Below are 19,760 nucleotides of genomic sequence, written 5' to 3'. Positions count from 1 at the left end.
AGCTCTGTTTTAGCACTGACAGCATGGGGCATGGTATCATTCTGGATGAAAGTTAAAGTCAGTCTTATACTATCAGTCCGTCTTCAAATAACATATACTGAAGGTTAAATACAAAACAATGACAAAGATCAGAGGCAGGGGTACAGAGGGTAAGAAAACCTTCCAACAAAGGGTAAGAGCTTTTAAAGACCACAGAAAAGAGGAACCACAGAAACAGAGGCTGGGAAAGTTCAAATCCATTACAGAAAGCAAATAGCGTGTTTGGGCCCATCAGTCATGATCATCATCAGTGTAAATACAAAATCGCTTTTCAACCACATCAGTAACATTGGGCTAGTTTAATTGGGAAGAGAATCTATCAGATAAGAAAAAGCCACAATTCTTTAATTTCTTAACTAAAATTCTCTGACATGACTAAAAAGTCACAGAATGGCTGAGGTTAGAAGGCACCTCTGGAGGTCACCTGTGCTCAAACGGGGCCACCTAGAGTCAGTTGTTCAGGACTATGTCCATATTCCTTTTGAATATCTCCAAGGATACACTCCACACCCCCTCTGTGCCACCTGTGCCAATGCTTGGCCACCCTCACAGTGGAAGTCTTTCCTGATGTTCAGATAGAATCTCCTGGGTTTCAGCTTGTGTCCATTGCCTCTTGTCTTGTCACTGGGCACTACTGAAAAGAACCTGGCTCCATTTTCTTTGTACCCTCCCTTTGGGTATTCCTTTACATTGATAAGATTCCCCCCATCAGCCTGCTCTTCTCCAGGCTGAACAGTTCCAGCTATCTCAGCTTTGCCTCACATGAGAGATGCTCCAGTCCCTTGATCATCGCTGTGGCCTTTTGCTGGGCTCTTTCTAATACGTCCATGACTCTCATACTGGGGAGACCAGAGGTGGATCCAGCACTCCAGGTGTGGCTTCACCAGTGCTGAGTAGCGAGGAAGGATCACTTCCCTCAACCTGCTAGTAACACTCCTCCTAATGCAGTCCAGGCCACGATGTGCTCTGAACAGTAATGGGGTCTGACAACATGTTATAAACCAAATTTTGCTGAGGCAGTAAGAAAGATGAGTAACGACATGCCTTCACAGTGACTCATCTGGTCACTGATAGCAAACATAGGATCATAAGCAATGCCATGGCTCAGGTAGGCTGTCAGGGACACTTAATGTCCAGATGATCTGACAGCAGCAGTCAATTGTGCAAATGGCTTTTGAATGTGGGTAAGAGTCATGTCATTTTTTGGCTCCACCATCGGTACTGTGATTTGAGAGAATCATACCTCACATGGCAGTTGCGTGCCCCACATCTCATTTCAGATGATGTGTGTGGCATTCTGCCTACATGCCGGTGCTAGTCGAGGGGTAGGGTGTCAAGGGGCAGGGTGTTATACCTTTAGCTTTCTTTGCAGCAAGGGCACACTGTTGGCTCATGTTCAACTTGATGTCCACCAGCACCCCTACATGTTTTTTCTGCAAAGGCTGGACAACATCCAGTGTACACTGGTGCATGGCGTCGTTCCTCCCCAGGGCAGGACTCTGCACTTCTACTTGTTGAATTTCATGAGGTTCCTGTCAGGTTTCTACAGCCTGATGTGGTCCCTCTGAATAGCATCATGACTGCCTGGCATATCAGCAACTCCTTCTGGTTTTGTCTCATCAGCAAACTTGCTGATTATCATCCAGATTATTAATGAAGACATTAAACAGGACTGAACCCAATATTGACCTCTGGGGTACACCACTAGTTACTGGCCTCCAACTACACTTCATATCACTGATCACTACCTTTGGGATTTGGCCATTCAGATGGTTTTCAATCCACATCACTGCTCATCCAGCCTATATATCATCAGCTTCTCTGTGAGGATGTTACGGAAGACAGTGTTGAAAGCCTTGCTGAAATCAAGGTAAACAGTATCCACTGCTTTCTATATCAAGGGGAGACAAAAGACTTTCAGAAAGTCTTTGTCTAAGTCTCTGATGGAAGCAAATACATCAAATAAACTTCTTTTATGGTGCAGAATAAAGAAAGAGTAATTATCTGTTATTGCTGCCAATAGTCCTACTCGCCCTTCTTAATAGAGAGAGGGAGAAAGGTATACTTTTCCAAGGTAGGCTATTTATAGTATGCAAGTGGGACACTTAGACCGGATTACTTACCTTCTACAAATGCTTTTCTTCCTACAACAGCTACGAAGATGGCCTAGAATACAGTTATATATTTGGACCTCAGCTAATTTCCTAAAGCTAGATTGGCTGAAATCAGGCTAAAATTAAAAGTGCATTTTCCACCACTGCATACCTTAGCATTTCGCTGCCTCAGCGTGTTTGAGTAGAACTGTTTAACATAATTGCTAGTTGTTTGGGTAGGATGGTGAGTACTAAGATGGTAATATTTGCAGATGATGCAATTACTTAAATGACCAGGACTGAATTATCTGTCACTAGCCTTTCTTGAAACAAAATATGAACTATGTAGATTGCTGATCTGACTTGGCATTTGCTGTACAGTGTACTCGCTGCCTGATGCCTATACTGAGCTTTTATCACTGTTGCATAAAATCCATAAGAAACACCAGCAACAGCAGCAGGAAATTGTTCAGTGTATTTCATGCATTGCTCTTACAGAATCAAAGTCCTGCCGAAGAGGAGACAGAAGTCTGGGGTAATTAGGATTTGAGAAAATAAGAATGTAGTTGTATTATGAACATGACTTCTGGTCAAAAAGGTGACCTTTCTCCCAAGAGGAAACTTTTGAAAAGTTTCCTGATCTTTGCTGGAACACTGTTCTATAGCAAAGTCCCTTAGCTGCTTTCTCTCAGCCAAGAAAACTTTATTCCCAGTTTTCACACATTTTTCTCTGGATTCCTGGCTTAAAGAGAGAAAGGAAAAGAGGCTCAACCACTAAATTTTGTCCAGGGAAGAAAGATGGCAATAATCTTCTTGCAGTATCTCAATACCTGTGCACCCAGTGCCAGCCAGAAAACAGAAGTTAAAAGCCATGCAGACACTTATCAGTCTTGAAAATGGATCTTCTCCATTTTTTTTTCTAAAACTTTAACAACTCGTGAGCTTATGAAGGAGCTCTTATTTTATTCACATAACTTTTCAACTGTCAAAACAAAATTAGCTGCCAAGTCAAGAGCTATGCAACACTGGGCATTTTTAATTTGCTGCAAGTCCAAAATACAATGGGTTGAGAACTAGGAGAATATGTCTTACTTAGTCTCCACAGCTTAAAGATGGCTCTGTCTTTGGCATGGAACGAGCATGGAGTAACTTTAATAACAACACAAAACATAGTGCTGTAACCCAGGTTCATAAGGTTCTTTTTCGTTGCCTTCAACAAAACCACCACTTAAATCAAACTCTCCTTAAGAAATGCTGATCTGCAGAATATTACCAGATGGGTCTCCTGCCTTCTGAAGAAAGGGGGAAATGAGAGCGCCTCATGTTTAACGGCATATGAAAGAAGAAATACAATGTGTAAACTTTCCACTGACGGATATAATAGTGTTCTCACTTTTAAAGAAAAACAGTACTTCCTAGCAGGAGGCCTGCAAGAAATTTAACAATTACTCAAGATTTAGTTGTACAGCATGGCATTTTCAAACATGTGCAGAGTCTGTTATTTTTTGTAATTAAATTAATTTAAATAATAAATAATGTAATTAAAATACATTTGGACTGTGCAATCCCTAGGGCTGGAACTGTGTGCAAAGTGATGCATATTCAATGTGAAGTTTAATGAGTAAGAAAATGCAGAATCCTGGAAATCTGGTAATGCGCAATGTAGTTTTGGCACCCTCCCCCTTCTTCCCCATTCCTTTTCCGAGTAAAAGAGGGCCCAATTTACTGAATCAGGCTTTAAATCATTCACAAATCTCTTTTCCTAAAAAGGAAACATTGCTGGTGTTTAGGGTTTTTTTAGCACAACATGTGGTTACCCAAATGTTTCCCTACAATAGTCCTAGTGAAAAGTGATAGGAAATTGACTCTGTAACCCTGTAATAGCAATGTTTACTTTACCCTCATCAGAATTTTACAGACTATAGGAAATCATTACTTGTCTCTTTGTTACAAGGCTGACTCTGATTAAAAACTCCTGCTGAGATTTTCAGAAGAGACTAATGCTGTCAGAGCTTTGCTTTTAGGGATCCTCACTCTTCTTGATTTTCTGAGGGTGGATGCCGAGTGTTTTCTGAATACCAGTGTCCATTAAGCTCTGCAACAAAAATTGGGAGTCCCCAGTCCCTCTCCCTAACTCGCTGAAGACTTTTGATGTTGCCTGTCAAAGAAATGTGGTTTTATCTCTGTGGTCCAGGCTGCTGATCTTGTGCAGGACTTGGCTCTTCAGGCATGGTTTTCCCCATGACTGGATCAGGCACAGAATGTGACCCCGACAGCTCTACCTTTGGGCAAGGGGCAGCGTCCATCTTGGAGGCACAACAGTGGCTGGAGCCAGGAGATGCGAGGACCTACAATGCCTAAGCAGGGGTACAAAATTCCTCCCAGGTGCCAGGGTTTGTTCCTTTGCAATAGGGCAACAGGAACCTTACGTGTGGTGTCTTGCCTTCTCTGGTGGCTGGGTCATGATGGCAAAGCTCATGGGAGCCTGAGCAGCCAGTCTGAGCCAGGGCTGCTGCCACCCCATGTAATGAGACAATATCCATGATTAAATGGCAGCTTAAGGGGGCTCTAATATTCTGTGCACTTTGGTGGGCTGCAAAAAGCTTACGCTTATGCTGCTGACTTTCCTGATTTCATAGCTATGCAATATTTAACATTTTCATGGGGGTGGGGGGGATGTGAATGTGTGTGGCTTTTCCCCCCTTAAAACCCCAGTTCCTGCAGCCAGGTAATCACACAAGAAGCTGAGTTTCTCCTAAAAGTTGTCTGCCAGGGTGATTGAAGAAAATTTAAAACACAGAACTGTAAAGGTTCAAAAAACAGATGAAAAATGTTTTTAAAAAACACCTTACATCTTTATTGTTGTCTTAAGCACTGATGATCATAAGGGCTGTCTAATGGTTTCAGGAGGCCTGAGTCAGGGGTTTGAAATCATTAGCAGTATTGATGTCTCTGAGAAGTGAATGCTTAATACTTGTGGCTGGCCAATATTACTGTTCAGCCTGCTACTTTGCTTATAGACAAAAGAGCCCTTATTTCAAGTGGTGAAGGTCAGGGGTTTGGTGCTGAAGACCCAGGAAAATATCCTGATAGATGAATATGGTGTACACATATGTATGTGGCCACTTTCTGTTATATTTAGCTATTATCAGTATTTACATACCAGAGTAATTCAAGGTTTGAAATAAGTGATTACAGAGCAGCCAAGGGATAGTCCCCCTAAGTGTTTTAAAACAGGAATAGGCTGTTCACACATGTCCTTTTCCATCCGTGCCATGCCAAATATTACAAACTACAAACTTAAGAGCTTCTTAAGAAATGAAGTAGTGATGGGTTTAAAGTTCTTGTGTTTGTTCAGAATAAGCTGGATCTTTTGTCTGTTTCCAGTTTGGGGCATGAGACACAAAAGTATTCTGACTTCTAACACTAAGTGATCTCACTGGAAACTTTGGGTACCTATACTGGAGCTGGGCGTGGAATGCTTTTCTATATTACACACACAAGAGTGGGAACCTTTCCCTATATATTTCAATCAATATTGTATTCATTCCAAAGTTATCCGTGTATTTTTGATTAAAAATAATATAATGTACAGCTGTAGATGACAGAAGGATATTTTCACCGTTTACTGAAATGTAGCCACTTTGTAGCCACTATTCCACAGTGATGTTTCTGTGTTGGGGACCTGAAAAGATTTCCAAGTGATCAGAAGGTGGCAGCAGATCTCTGTTTCATTTCTCCTGAGATGATTTCAATCTGTAGCAGCCTAGAAAGAGAAAAAAAAAAAGGAAGAAGGAATAAAGATTAAGATTAACTTGCTGAGGAGAAAAGATATCTCAATTTTAATGCCACAGGTAGCTACGACAGGACTGGCTCTCATCTCTGCTGATCACATTGCATTAATTGAATAGCAGGTCCCTCACCAAAAGCCTTGAAAACTCAGAAGAGAAAGGAAAGCATCCCCACCAGGCTAGGAGAGCAGTGTGAATGGCAGCCTGGGAAGTAGCCAGCCAGTGGTTGGCCTCAGTGAATGCATGAATAAGGACAAAAGTGGCCTCGGCTCTCACATCAGACACAGCAGCATTGTAGTCTTTACTTACACTGAACAAATGCAAGTATACAAGCCTGATGCAACTGTAGCTGAGCCGATGTGTTGGGTAATGCAGCTCTCATCCCTTCCAAGAGCAGATCCCCCCATGCCTTCCCATCCCCTCTGGAAGCAATGCCTGGGCAGATGTAAAGGGAGGGCCTCTTTTATTCAAAGGGAAAAGTTGCTGCTTCTTTCTGTGAACAGTGTTGGGGAAGTCTCCAGGGTGATCACAATGGATCCTCCCCAGATGGGGAGCCTTCCCTTCATGCAGGGCTCCCCAGGCAGTGCCCAGGCCCTAGCAGGTGCCTGTGGCAGCTCATCATGCTTGCTTTGGGTGCTCACCTGCTGGAGAGATGCCTGCAGCCTTCTCATCTTCCCCTAAGAAGGCAGAGACTGGTATGATTTAAACTTGCACATTTCGGGGAATCCTGATGGCTCTCCCTGCAGAACCACCACCAAACGATCACGCTAATAACAGGGACAAAGAAAAAGGATTCACTGCTTTCCTGTCCATGTGCTCCTCTCTTCTGTCTTTGCCCCTTTCCAGCAGACGTTTTTTCCCCCTTTGATCTGTAGATACTACTTAGACGTTACAACTGCTTCAGTCTATAAGCCACTGACACAGAAGGTTCACTGTTAGAAAAGGAAAAGAATTTGAAGGGGAAGAAGGGAACTGCTTAATAACAGCACTAAAAAGGTCATAATTAATGATTTGGCTGTAAAACTGAGAAGCTGAAGCCCAGCATTTACTAAATAGTTTATTGTTAGAAAGGGAAACTTCATCTGTGGTAATATTTTTAAGCAGGTGAGGTGGAGCTTACCAATGAAAGGGAAGCTTTCTTTTTCTAAGTTGTGCTTAGGTGTCAAAACACATTTTAAATGAATTTATTTCCACTGGTGCAAGGCAGCCACTTTGGTTTGTTCAGGGACTGTCTCTGATTGTTTTACTTAGTTGCTTTGGAAATAAACCAAAGCACCAGGCTTCTTTCATGGATCCTTAAATCCAAAGGGGAGTGGCGTGAGCGTCTCATCTGACCTGGGGCACAGCATAAGACACACTTTTTCACTGCATCAAGTCCAGTGATGTGGGTGGTTAAGTTGGAATATATCTGTTAGGAAAATAACCAGTTTCACTTAAGGACTGCATGTGAGGTAGTGTAATAGTCCTGGTGATGAGTTGCCACCACAGGTAAAAGTTGTACCTTACTTCCAGTATGGATGTTCCTAAGTGATACAGGAAAGGCAGCAGCTATAGAGTCACAAGAAACTGGCAGTGACTTGATCAAAAGAGCATGGGATATCTAGAGTAGGAAAGGGAAAATCTTGCCCATCCATCCGTCAAGATATTGCCATTAGAGTGCACCATGCACTCCACAGATTTCTTCTGTGTTTGTGTTTGCCTCCTACAGAAATGCATCCACTGCGAGGAAATCCTTGAGTCTTCAGTTTGCCAATATTCACAACTTTGTTACAGATATGAATACATTTCACCGAACAATATTAAAGAAACAAATCATAATGGACAAGGGCAAAGCATATCAGTAAGTTGATAGCTGTCTTTTCCATGATCAGTTTCTCATGTTAAGGACCCCCCACCTCCCTTCATTTTCAGTGGATACCATCCAGACCAGCAACAGTGCTGTCAATGAAGCTATGCCACATGACTCTTTGTTCACATAACTAAAAGCAGACACTAGCTTTTACTTTTAAAGTCTTTTCATTCCATTTAATTACAATGTTAATTTTTATGATGGTTATTTTAATTTACTGTAAGTATAATTAAATATAGAATATACTTTGTAGCAACTATTATAAAAATTGTTTTGCCTCCTTCCTGGGAAAGTGAAAGTTCAGAAAGTTCAGAAAGACTTTTTCCAGCAGATCATTTTAAAACATCATCTCAGTTGAAACGAAGGAAAACACACAGAAAGCCCATCCACTGGCAAGAAAAAAGAGGCAAATAAGAGACATGCAGTTCTTAGCAAAGGTTTCAAAGGGTTGATGAGGCTGCGCTGGATTAGTATTACAGAATGTTTCAGAATAACTTACAGGAAGAAGCTCATTTTTTAGGAAGGGGTTGTCACTAGCAGAAACAGTGCCAGTATTGTAAAAAAGGTAGTTGTGGAAAGGAGGTTGGAGTCTAACCATGCAGATCCTTGAGGTAGGAAGAACACAGGGAGGAGATTTGGAATAGCCTTGTGCCAAACTAGTCAACAGATGGCTCGGGGCCAGGACTCAGTCTGTAAGGATATTTTTCTGGCTTGGGCAACACTGGCCAGTCAGCAATAGTCCTGATCCTATATCATGTTGTAGGTGGGAGAAGGTGCAGATCTGGGTTTGGTCTGGTCAATTGGAGCAGCGCTATAGCAATATGTCTATATCTGTTTGGCCCCATAGCACCTGGCAGGAAATAAAAATAGGTTTTTAGGATATGAAATTTGGACATCCATGCTTAAGAGGATGAAAGTAACCCCAAGCAGGTGTGAGGGGCAGGCTCCATGGGACACTGAGTGCACCTCTATAAACTCTAACTGAAACTGATGTGAACTGAAGACATTTTGGCCCTCTAGGGATTAAACCTGAGGTAAAGACCACACCTTTCCTAGTGCCTTTTTTTCCAAGCTGTTTTATAAGACTAAAGGATGTTGATTTCTCTTTGCATTATAAATATGACGTGGAAGCCTTTCTATTTACAAACCCCCTAATTCTGAACTGGTAACAACCTGTGCTGATTGCTACTATTATATGTAGACTTACTCATACTTAATTATTTGCTTTTTAAGTTTGACTAAACTCTGCTTGGCTGCTTTTGTAATTTCATGTTGTACAAAAAGAAATTCCCACTGTGCTTATTACAAGTGGCAAGAGAGGTACTATTACACTCATAGCACCACAGAGTAACTAATACAAACAAAAGGCACAAGTTCAAATTAGGCATAACAAAAGGGTATTATACTTTACACTGGTAGAAACAACTTGTAGGTCAGCCTGCTGTCTGTTCATGTCATGTTGTGTTTAAACATGCACAGTTGCATTGACTCCAGTCACATTTTTCCTGATTTACACTTATGCTAGAGAGTAACTGTTGTCAAGTCTATCAAACTCTCCAGCGTATTGATGTCAGTGCAGATCACTGCCTCTGGTGTATTGAGAAGGTAAGAAGTAGCACAGAAATTCCAAAATGCATAGAATAGTATCTACACTAGTAATCTGAAACATTGCAGACTAAAGATAGCACTGCTAAACCCAGAGACTGAAGAATAAAAGTTCTGAGCTTTTCAATATTAGGAAAGCATGCACAGCAAATATCCTCTCTGAATAGGATGACTTCAGTAGTCCTTTTTGAAAGTGTTGATAGCCCATCAGAAATTCAACATTTTTTACCTGGAAATTGAGAAAGCACTAGGAAGTCCTCAGTACTTCTTCCAAGCTGTGATGTTTAAGCTACAGCACCATGCTGTACTGTCCACTGACAAAAGGCAAAATGATTTCACCAAAGGGCCCTACTGAGGAATCTGTTTCCTGCCTTAGTTCATCCTGATCTGAATGCATCCACTTTCAAAACACACTGCAAAGCCCATCTTTTTGAAGTACATTTTCTGGAGAAGAGACACCACCTGGAACAACAGGGCAGAAAGAATTTTGCTATTGCTTTTCAACTACTGTTGTTTTTGTCTCAGGACTAGGTTGTTTAAAAGCAAACCCTGGTGATACAGCATAACAAAAAACAGAGTTGGACTTGTTAAGGTAGGCTGTACACCGCTTCAGTGAGGGTTGGACAGATGAGGAAAACCACAAGAAACTGAGAATGTCATGGTAAATCAGATCAAAGAACCATTCTATCTAATATCTTCTAAAAAAAGCATAAAAAGGACAAAATTAATAAATGTACTTTTGTGAAACACATTCCCAGTCTCTATTGATTTATGGCTCAAGAGCTCCTTTGCCCATGGTGGTATCTTTGCATTTAAATGAAAAGAAAGCTGTGCAGCCTGCAGTGGAGAGAGTGGGCAGGCATTTAGAAAAAAGATGGCTAAGGACACGGTAGAGGGGTCGAGAGCATAAGGAGACAGCAGGTGCACATCCTGGTTTCAGTAAAATGGGGACACTGACCTCAAGCACAGGAAAGATGCACCTGTGAGCTAGTGAGAATTGGTTTGGGCTTTTTTTGCTCATATCATTCAGTAGTTCTCTCATAAACCCTTGTTAAATCCAAGGGAGCATCTACAGAATGCAGTATTACTCCCTTACTGTAGCAGGCTCAGAAGCTGTCCTAAACAACCAAAACTTTTCCTGAGTCCTATGGATGACGTAGCTTGGACTTTTCCTGATGTCCACTTGAGATGATGTCCATTTAAATATGCTCTTTTATATATCTACCATTTGCTAGTAAGAGTAATATTTAGAGCAGGGGAGGACTGGTGGTGCCAAGAATGTTTTACTTCACAGTAAAAAGGAAATATTTTAAGAGTACTTTATATGGCAGTAAAGCAGGGGCTATTTAAACATGACATCCATATTTATAATGAGTGCACTTTGATCTGTAAACAGTCCTTAAAAATTAAGTAGGGATATTGCTTTTAATAGTGCATTTGCTAGTCCTGACCTACAGGTGTGCACAAAGAGAGCACGTTTCCTACTGCAGTCAATTGACTTCCCTTGATTTACAGCATTTTCAGTCCCTGCTCCATGTGCTTCAGAGCTTTGAGTTCCATTTTCTATTTGGACCTGACTTGGATTTATTGTATTTTATCCCCCAACCAGTCCAGGCAGCAAGATAAGAATTACTTTCACACATGACTCTTTGTTTGCATAACACTTGCTTCCACTTAGTAAGAAATACATGGTTATTTCAAGTTACATTTCCTTTGAAAAACAATGGTTTAAATTGAGGCATGAAAAATTCCATTGAAGTCCTTTTATTTCAACCTTTTTTAATGTGGAGCTTCAAGTAAAATCTAAAGGACTGACTCAAGTTTTATACCTACTCCTGTTTGTGTATTTGTTGTTTATCATGAAGTTTGTACTAAATGGTCATTTTTAGAGACAGGTTTCATTCAAAGTTCAGTAGCTCTGTGAGAGGGCCATGCACCACTTTGTGTGCTATCATTCCCCTGGGGACTGTACAGATATGAGTCTCAGTGCTTTAGATGGGTAGAAGGAAGAACGAGAAGGTGGGAAGTATGGGCCATCCCTCTTAGGCCCCAGAAACTCACTGATAAGGAATCTGCGATGAATTTGTCGTGAAATCCACTCTACTTTGGGAAACACTTCTGAGCAAGGACTCTGGGACAACTACGGACTGAGAAGCTACTGATAATGCTGTTTGTCTATATAATCAGAGACAGAACAAAAATGATGGGGAAGTAAAGGGAATCTACCTCACCAGCTGTCTCCAGCAGTGCCTTCTAGGCAAAACAGATAACCTTCTGCAGCTCCTTACTAATGTTAAATGCCATTAACTTTACCTTTTTTGCTCCTGCAAAAAGAATTCATGGGAAATCCCACAAGAGAAACCTGGTAAGATGGTTCAATATAGCACAGATTTTTCCAGAAGGAGGTATGACTGTTGTTCTTGCAAAAGAAATTCAGAGTATGGGAATTACTCTGCAGCCCCACACCCTCTTACCAACAAAGCCACTGGCAGCCCACTGCCTGCAGAAGGTCCCTTCTGTAAATCTGAAACCCAAATCCAAGAATACCAGAATACAAAGCAGCAACTTTGATATCTAAGCTAACTTTAAGCAAGTTATCCCACTATGAATAGCTGTTGAATTGTAATGGAAAGGAGGTCAGCATAGATGCTACAGGGCTCTCCGGAGTGTTTTTTAAGCCTCAGCTGACAAAACCCACATAAACACAGGTATAGTACTGTTGGTTAGGGCAGTGGTGAGTTAAATCCATCTCAGGCACACCTGCACCATGTCCTTGGACACGGTATCTGTGTATCCCTACAATGCATCATCACATCCTGCTCCTCTTGCGTCCTGCTCCTCCTGGCACTGACATTTCATATTGCCTGTGCTGGGAGTCAGTGCCCTGTACCTACAGGTTTTCTTTTGTCTAAGGATCCCAATACACTTTTTAAATACAAGGTCTGAGCAGGATGAACTACTCATAGCTGAATGTAAAACCACCTGCAGCCCAATGTTCTGGTTGAAAGAGAAGATGGGACTGTTATCAGTGAAAATCTCACTAACTCAGATGAGCAGTTGGAACTGGCCCCATTTTTCCTGCAAATGGGCTTACTTTTAAGTGACACACAACTTGTTTGCTCAGTCTGCCATGCCTGACATAAGTTGGTGGCAGAGGGTTGATTGAATATGGCACCTAAAGGCTCATGAGAAAGAACAAATTTTTAAAGTGCTTTAGAATCAAGAAACACATAAATAACTCCTTCTTTATAAAGTTGCATAAAAAAAAATAATTTCAGGCATCTCAGTTTTACTTTTCATAAGAAGCCTTTCAGGAAGTTAAAACAGAATCACAACTATGGGAAATCACAACCAACCTTTTTGTATGAGTATCAAGAATTATTTAGAACGTTACTCCTTTAAGTTAAAAAAAAAATACCTTCAGCAAATCTTTTTAAATATTTGGAAATTATTTTTTTGTTGAATTTATCCTTCTTGCATATTTATCAAGCCCACTGAACTTTTCCTGGCATGATGATAGCACATTTTATGTATGCCTGGTCTGCATTCACATCAGTACAGATGTGGCAGTGGGTGTGTGGTTTCCTTCTGAAATAGTTAAACTGGTACAAGTCCTAGTGGATTGTTACCCTAGGATGAACACACTTTTTCTTGATTTCATTACAGCAGTCCAAACTTCTACAGCAGATAAGGCCTTAATATGCATAGTAAACACGCAAAGCTGACTTTAACAGGTCTTAATCAGCCTATTAAGGACAAGCTGCTCTTGCCCCTGATTACTTAATTATACCTTACTGAAGAAAAATATCTCTCTCCAGCTAAAGTCAAGACAAACGTTCATAAAAAAAGAATAAATACCTGTGAGCTACAGACTGTACCTTGGGGGAGGTCCTTGGGCCAGGGAAAGGAAAGGAGAGGAATAATGAGGAAAAAACAGGAATGCATTTTTTTGTCATTTATCATAGACATCAGAAGAGAAAGAAGTTAAAAAACCTGAAACCTAAAGCAGTAGCTGTAGGCATGGTCTTGCTAATTCAGATTGTTTTCTATTCCTCTCAATTTTAATGACTCACTATGGTGTGTGACTACAGCTGGCTATTATCCTTCTAATAATGATCTTTCCAAGACAATACCTGCGTTTAGTGCTCTGAAAATGTAAACAGAAGATCTTTTGTTATGTTTTGCATAGTTTTATCTATGCATTTCATATCAGCCCACTCACAACACAGCTTTACCACTTTTTCTCAGACAGGTGCTATTTGCTTCCCTGTAGGGACAGATACATTCAAAACAGGGACCTAGGAACCCCATCACCAAGTTTTGCAAGTTTATTCAGCTCCCAGAATGAAATATTGAAGACAAATTGGACAACAAAGCACTTAAATCAACACATGCAGAATTGGATGTCTTATAATGCTGGTAGATGAGGTGGAGCAGGGTGAAGGGCAATGGAGGTGGGGGGCAGGCAGAGAAAGAAAGAAGCAAAAGGAAATCTTGGACTCCAGCCTAAACATCAAAAGCTTTTCCTTTGTATTTTATTCTGTGATTTCTTGATATAAAGGAGTATTTATGTGTCATTGGATAAAATGCATAAACAGGGCACTCCTAGGAAAAATGGAGATGTTGACTTTTGAATCCTTCAGACAGGCAAAAATTGAACGTGGGCCTCCTGCATCCTGGTGAAATATTTTCTAGCTATCACCTTACTGTACAATGACTGTGCTCAAATCATCTCCTGCTATGGCCACTCTGATCTGTGATGAGCTTTTTCTCCTATCCAAGTGCTTTTGGTGTGCTTTTAGGACACAGGCTTGATTGGCACCTTCAGGGGCCTTCAGCAGAGGAAGACTGCCCTCTGAAAATCCTCCTCAGACTTTGCTGTGAGATAGCACCCAGTTAAACTGTGCTTCTTCAAATGCAGAGAACTTTGGTATCTCAGGAGCCTCCAGTGAGAAAAAGTTGTGGTCTTTTCACAGCTAGTATTTTCAATCATTTTTCAATTTACCTCATTTTAGAACCTGTGTTTGCACCCTTACTTTTGGACGAAGGAGAAGGAAACCAGACCGAGAGTTACAAGTTTGAGAAGCAAATGGAGAAAGAAAATAAAAGAGTATGTTAGGCAGTAAATACAGAGCTAATTAGATAACGTTAGATGTATTTCAGTTCATAAGCTGTGGTTTAACCATCTTGTATTAACCATCAATTCAAATACTCTTTTGGACTCGTTATGTTTGAGGCAAAAAACTCATAAATTGCAGACACTACTAAACTGCATCTGTTAGTACCATTTCCAACTTCAACTAGAAAGGAACAAGTAAAATCATACGATGTGGAGTTTTTTCAACACAGTCCATGCACAGCTGTTAGTTATTCTGCTTGCAGCTTTTGACAGAACATCAACTACAGCCATTCTGTAGCTTTAGGATGATAAATCAGAGGGGCCTATGGAAGGAATGGACATCAGTAAGATGCAGAAAATAACAAATGAGTTCCCCTTTTAACTTTCATGTTGAAATCTGCACTGTTCTGTTCCCCAAAGCTACATAACAAGGACACCAGGCACACCTCTGCCAGAGCTTTCTAATTTTGCAAGGTGTACCTCTGCATATTCCAAGACAGCAATGAAGCTACAAGTGCTGTAGAACACACAGTTGACTAAGAAAGAAAAAATAATGAAATGTAGAAAACCTTGTCTCCTACGAGAGTATAGAACTACATAAATCAGCTACTGAAGACTCCTCACTGGCATCACTGGCATTTTATGTGTAGAAACAATTTGTGTCACAGAAATTTAGGAGTCACAGTCAAAAAAGGTATGGCTTGCTTACAAGGGTTTGTCCTCTGACAAGGAAATTGCTGCTGGCAATAAACTTTGGGGTTTGTTTTGGGTTTTGGTTGGTTGGGGTTTTTTTTGGTTGGTTTGGTAGGGTTTGTTTTGGTTTTGTTTGTTTTTTGCTTTTGGTTTTTATATATATATATATGTATATATGATAATATGTCTCAGTAAGGTAGAATCATTCCAAGTTTCAAAAACTACGGTTTTAAAAAGTCCAAGCAGTGCTTCATAGTCCCCCACCCTACCCCAACACACATTTTCCCACCATATAAAGAAATCCACACCAGATTTTTTTTTTTACTTCTATCTTTTTACCAACAGATAAGATGCTCTTTACTGTGCAAAATAAAACCTATTCTGTCTTCAGGTGTTTGTGGTCTCAGGTAGCTACTTGCACATCTAATTCTTGTTTCTCCCAGCATTCTGAGACAGTGATCTTTCATCTTGTAATCCATTAAATTAATCAATCAATAACTTTTCAATAAAAAATGCTTCAATATAGGAACAAAATATCATAAGGCAGTGCACAAAATAAGCATGGAAAACAGCCTCATGTCATAATACTTTCTGAAGACAGACATAGCAAGAAAAAAAGTTTTGAAGCTTTTTGCTATTCACAGTCATTTCTAAGTCTCTCTGCATTATTTGTTTCTTCCTCCTCTGGAACATCTGCCTTTTGCATTACAATATTATTCCCCACTTGTACCAGTTTTCTCAAACTGATCCTCAGTTTATTTTGCCCTGTCCAGATGCTTATCTCCCTCTTTATTATTTCTCTATTGTTTGTAACTTCTTTCCAATTTAGTATTAACTGTGAATTTAATTAAATTGTGGTCATTAACATTCATTTTATATGCCTCACTAACAGAATCCTTCTTCTAGTTCTTAATGACACTTAAATAAATAAAACCTAACAGAGATCCCTGTGGTACCTCACTAGACACCTTAACCTAGTTTGATACTTGCTACTTAACTGTTTACCAAGCTCCTCTGAATATTCTTCAAACCACAGAAGAGTATGTATATTCAAACCAAACTGAACTATTTTTTTAGTCCAATTTTCATGAGACTCCATATTGAATGCTTTAGGTGAATGCAAATAACTTGGAGTTCTCACTTTTCCTTTTATCTGTGGAGGCCCTGACTCTTCAACACTTATGATCCTGCTTAATTTTAAGCATGTGTTTAAAGTAAGAACAAGTAAACACTACTTGCAGTTAAATGAGTCATGCATGTGCCTGCAAGCTGGTGGCTTATTTACCTAGCTCAGAAATGGTTACCATAAATCTGGGGTCTTACTGTACATCAGCTCTTTATATCCAGAAATATTATCCCTCCACAGTTCAATGCAAAGAGCTACATATCATGCTGAAATCCTCGGTGACAGAAAAGTTTCAATTTTGCTTAGTAGTATATTTAAGGAGAAAAAAAAATCAGAAATAGTGCAGTAACACAAGATATAATGACAAACTTATATACCAGTAATCAAACTTTTTACAAAAACTCAGGAAGAAAAAAACCCAGCAAAAGCCTTTGAAAGGCTTGTACAATTCTTCCCAGCCTAACTACTGGTTTAAAATTACGTTCTCATATCAGAACATGCAGCTGCATTCACACCAACATTAGTGTTAAACTTCTCAAAAGTGAGACCAAAATTTTAAGATATATGTCAGTGCTAGTCAGGCTTTTCATTTTCTGGAAACTTCTACAACAATTTTTCCAGTTTCTATAGATTGCTTGGCCCTTTCAATTACAGGATCAGGAAAAAAAAATTCACACTAGAAAAGGAATTTAAATTTGTAAATTCCTTTAAATATAAAATGTGAGAGTAAAAAGTCCAGGTTGATTAAACTTAAGATGCCTTCCAAAGGGGAAAAAAAAAATTAAAAGAAGCAATTAAAGGAAAAAAAAAGAGGTTCAGAGTTGGGATTTACTGTGGAAAAAACCAGAAAATCATCAACCAATTTACAGGTGACTTTGTTCACAGCCCCTGCCATCTTTCCATTTCAAAAAGCAAAGTCCAAATTATCCTTGTTCTCCAGCAGTGGATCTGACATCTTCAGCACCAGGACTGACTGATGATGAGCCATGTCGTTAACACAGCTCCTTTTGTTGCAATAAATGGCTCATGGCAGGGATGCTGGCTGAGATGACGGATCCCCTTGCATCCTATACAACAGGAAGACTAGTACAAGCTTTTGAAGCTGCCTGTGAACGGAATCCTTACGAAAATGAGTAAAGTAAAATGTTTAGTGATGGTCAGAGAAATGAAAGAATGAGCACAAAGTGCATCTGGTTAGACACTAGATACTGTCCTCAAAACTTTAAGTTGCCTGTGAAGAAATATTGTATGCATTATATATTTATAGAGACATCTGGGACAGGTACGTTTTTCTCTAATGGAGGTGAGTAGCTTAGTTACGACCAACAGTTCCTTTAACCAAGTGTGTTGAGAAGGAAGTTTGCTCTTAATTTGAAGACTAGCAAAGAGATTTCCTCAGTTAAGACATTTACCTAAATAAAAATAAGGCAAATTAAAAGAGAAAAAACAATGCAGAAGGAAGAAGTAAAGATGATATTACTTTAACTGGGGTATCAGAAGAGACTATTTTTTCTGTTCACAAGTACCGATGTAATTTCCAAGAATCTAGACACATATATATATTTACATAAATATGTGTGTCATTTTGCTTGCAGTTGTCTATGTACTTTATAAATAGATAATATATTATATATATTCTAATATAATTTAATTTTATCCTACCTTCATTCTTCTAAGGGAAAATGTGATGATGTCTTATTTGAACTCTTCATCTTTGAATCTTACTTATGAGGTTTCCTATAAATGATGCTTCTCTATCAATAGCTGTTCAAGCAGATACAAATCTATACCAATGAAGACTGCATATGTTACAATCTAATCTGTTTATACTATATTTCATTTACCACACAAAATCAGTTATCTGGACTGCACTATCATAGAATCAGCACCCAAAGACCAATTTCCTATGTCTTACACATATTTATAGAACTTGAAAACTTCCTGCATGTTATACTAATTACTATATGTTTGATCGTTTAAACAAATCTCTTACCCTTTTTTGACAGCTAGCATGGCCAATAAACCCATAATTTTATAACTTTCAGAGGATTCTTTCCTAAAGTATGCTCTAACTTCACAGATGATACAAAAGCGTACCCCAAACTGTCGTCTCCCAGCAGACAGGACTGACTATATGTTTTGCATAGTGACTATATTGGCACATGCCTAGTCTTTAAAAGAGGCCTTGTTAATGGGAAAGAGCTTGTAGGTATAATAAACTACTTCTACTACATTTCCTGTCATCGAACAGTGATACTTAGGAAACCCAGATAGTAATACAGAAATTTGGTCAACCGCTACCCCAAATTCTCGTTATTAAGGCCCCAGCAAATAATTACGCTAATGCGAAATAAAATTATTGAATTAATCAGTGTAATAACCTTTTATAAGAATTATAAGAATTGTATGGATAGCAAGTTGCCCATGAGCCAGCAGTGTGCCCTGGTGGCCAAGAAGGCCAGTGGGATCCTGGGGTGCATTAGGAGGACTGTGGCCAGCAGGTTGAGGGAGGTTGATCCTGCCCCTCTGCTCTGTCCTGGTGAGGCCACATCTGGAGTGCTGGGTCCAGTGCTGGGCTCCCCAGTGCAAGAGAGACAGGGAACTACTGGGGAGGGTCCAGCGGAGGGCTACAAAGATAATGAGGGGACTGGGGGCATCTCCCTTATGAGGAAAGGTTGAGAGAGCTGGGCCTGTTTAGCCTGGAAAAAAGACTGAGAGGGGATGTTATCAATGGCTACAGATATCTTAAGGGTGAGTGTCAAGAGGGTGGAGCTAGGCCCTTTTCAGTAGTATCCAGCAACAGGACAAGGGGCAACGGGCACAAAATGAAACACATGTAATTCCTTCAGAATATGAGGAAAAATTTCTTTACCTTGAGGATGACAGAGCACTGGAACAGGCTGCCCAGAAAGGGTGTGGAGTCTCCTTCTCTGGATACATTCAAAACCCATGTTGACACAACTCTGTGCAACCTGCCGTAGATGAACCTGCTTTCTCCAGAGGTCCTTCTAACCCTGACCACACTGTGATTCTGTGATCTGTTCTGTATGCACTTGTATTTGTTAATCATGAAAGTACGTATTTTCAAATTTTTAAATGACCAGAAGGGGTTTGATTTTCTCCTGAGATCTGAAAAAAGCTTTTTCCACTTCTTATCACATCAAGTGTATCTTTTAGGACCAAATATTAAGAAAGGAGACACTGCATAAAACATTTCCTTTTGTAGATTAACATTATTGACACAAGACTCAAAGTAACAAACTGAGATTGCAAACATATGTAGTCCAAAGTCAACATGGAAAATGCAGTGTTTTCCAACATGTTGTGTTTTTTGGGTTGTTTGTTGTTTCACCCACACAGCCCCATCCTCCCCTGTAAATAATTAAGCGGACAGTGACCTACCAGAGTGTTTAAACACTTAAACATGTAATGATATTCACTATCT

At 40.0% G+C, this 19,760-nt stretch overlaps 1 protein-coding gene across 1 annotated transcript in view; it reads left to right on the top strand.

Annotated features, from left to right (window-relative positions):
* CRLF2 (cytokine receptor like factor 2) overlaps positions 1–19,760 on the top strand; it is a 95,425-nt gene that overhangs the window by 61,097 nt on the left and 14,568 nt on the right. The window contains exon 8 of the mRNA XM_080375353.1: positions 1–19,760. This exon is cut by the window's left edge and continues 31,247 nt beyond it; it is cut by the window's right edge and continues 14,568 nt beyond it. The gene's annotated coding sequence lies outside the window, so the exon portion shown is untranslated.

This window comes from Falco punctatus, assembly GCF_963210335.1.
Source record: "Falco punctatus genome assembly, chromosome: 2".
Lineage (NCBI taxonomy): Eukaryota > Metazoa > Chordata > Aves > Falconiformes > Falconidae > Falco > Falco punctatus.
The sequence above is the reverse complement of the archived record's forward strand: the minus strand, read 5'-3'. Positions and strand labels throughout refer to the sequence as shown.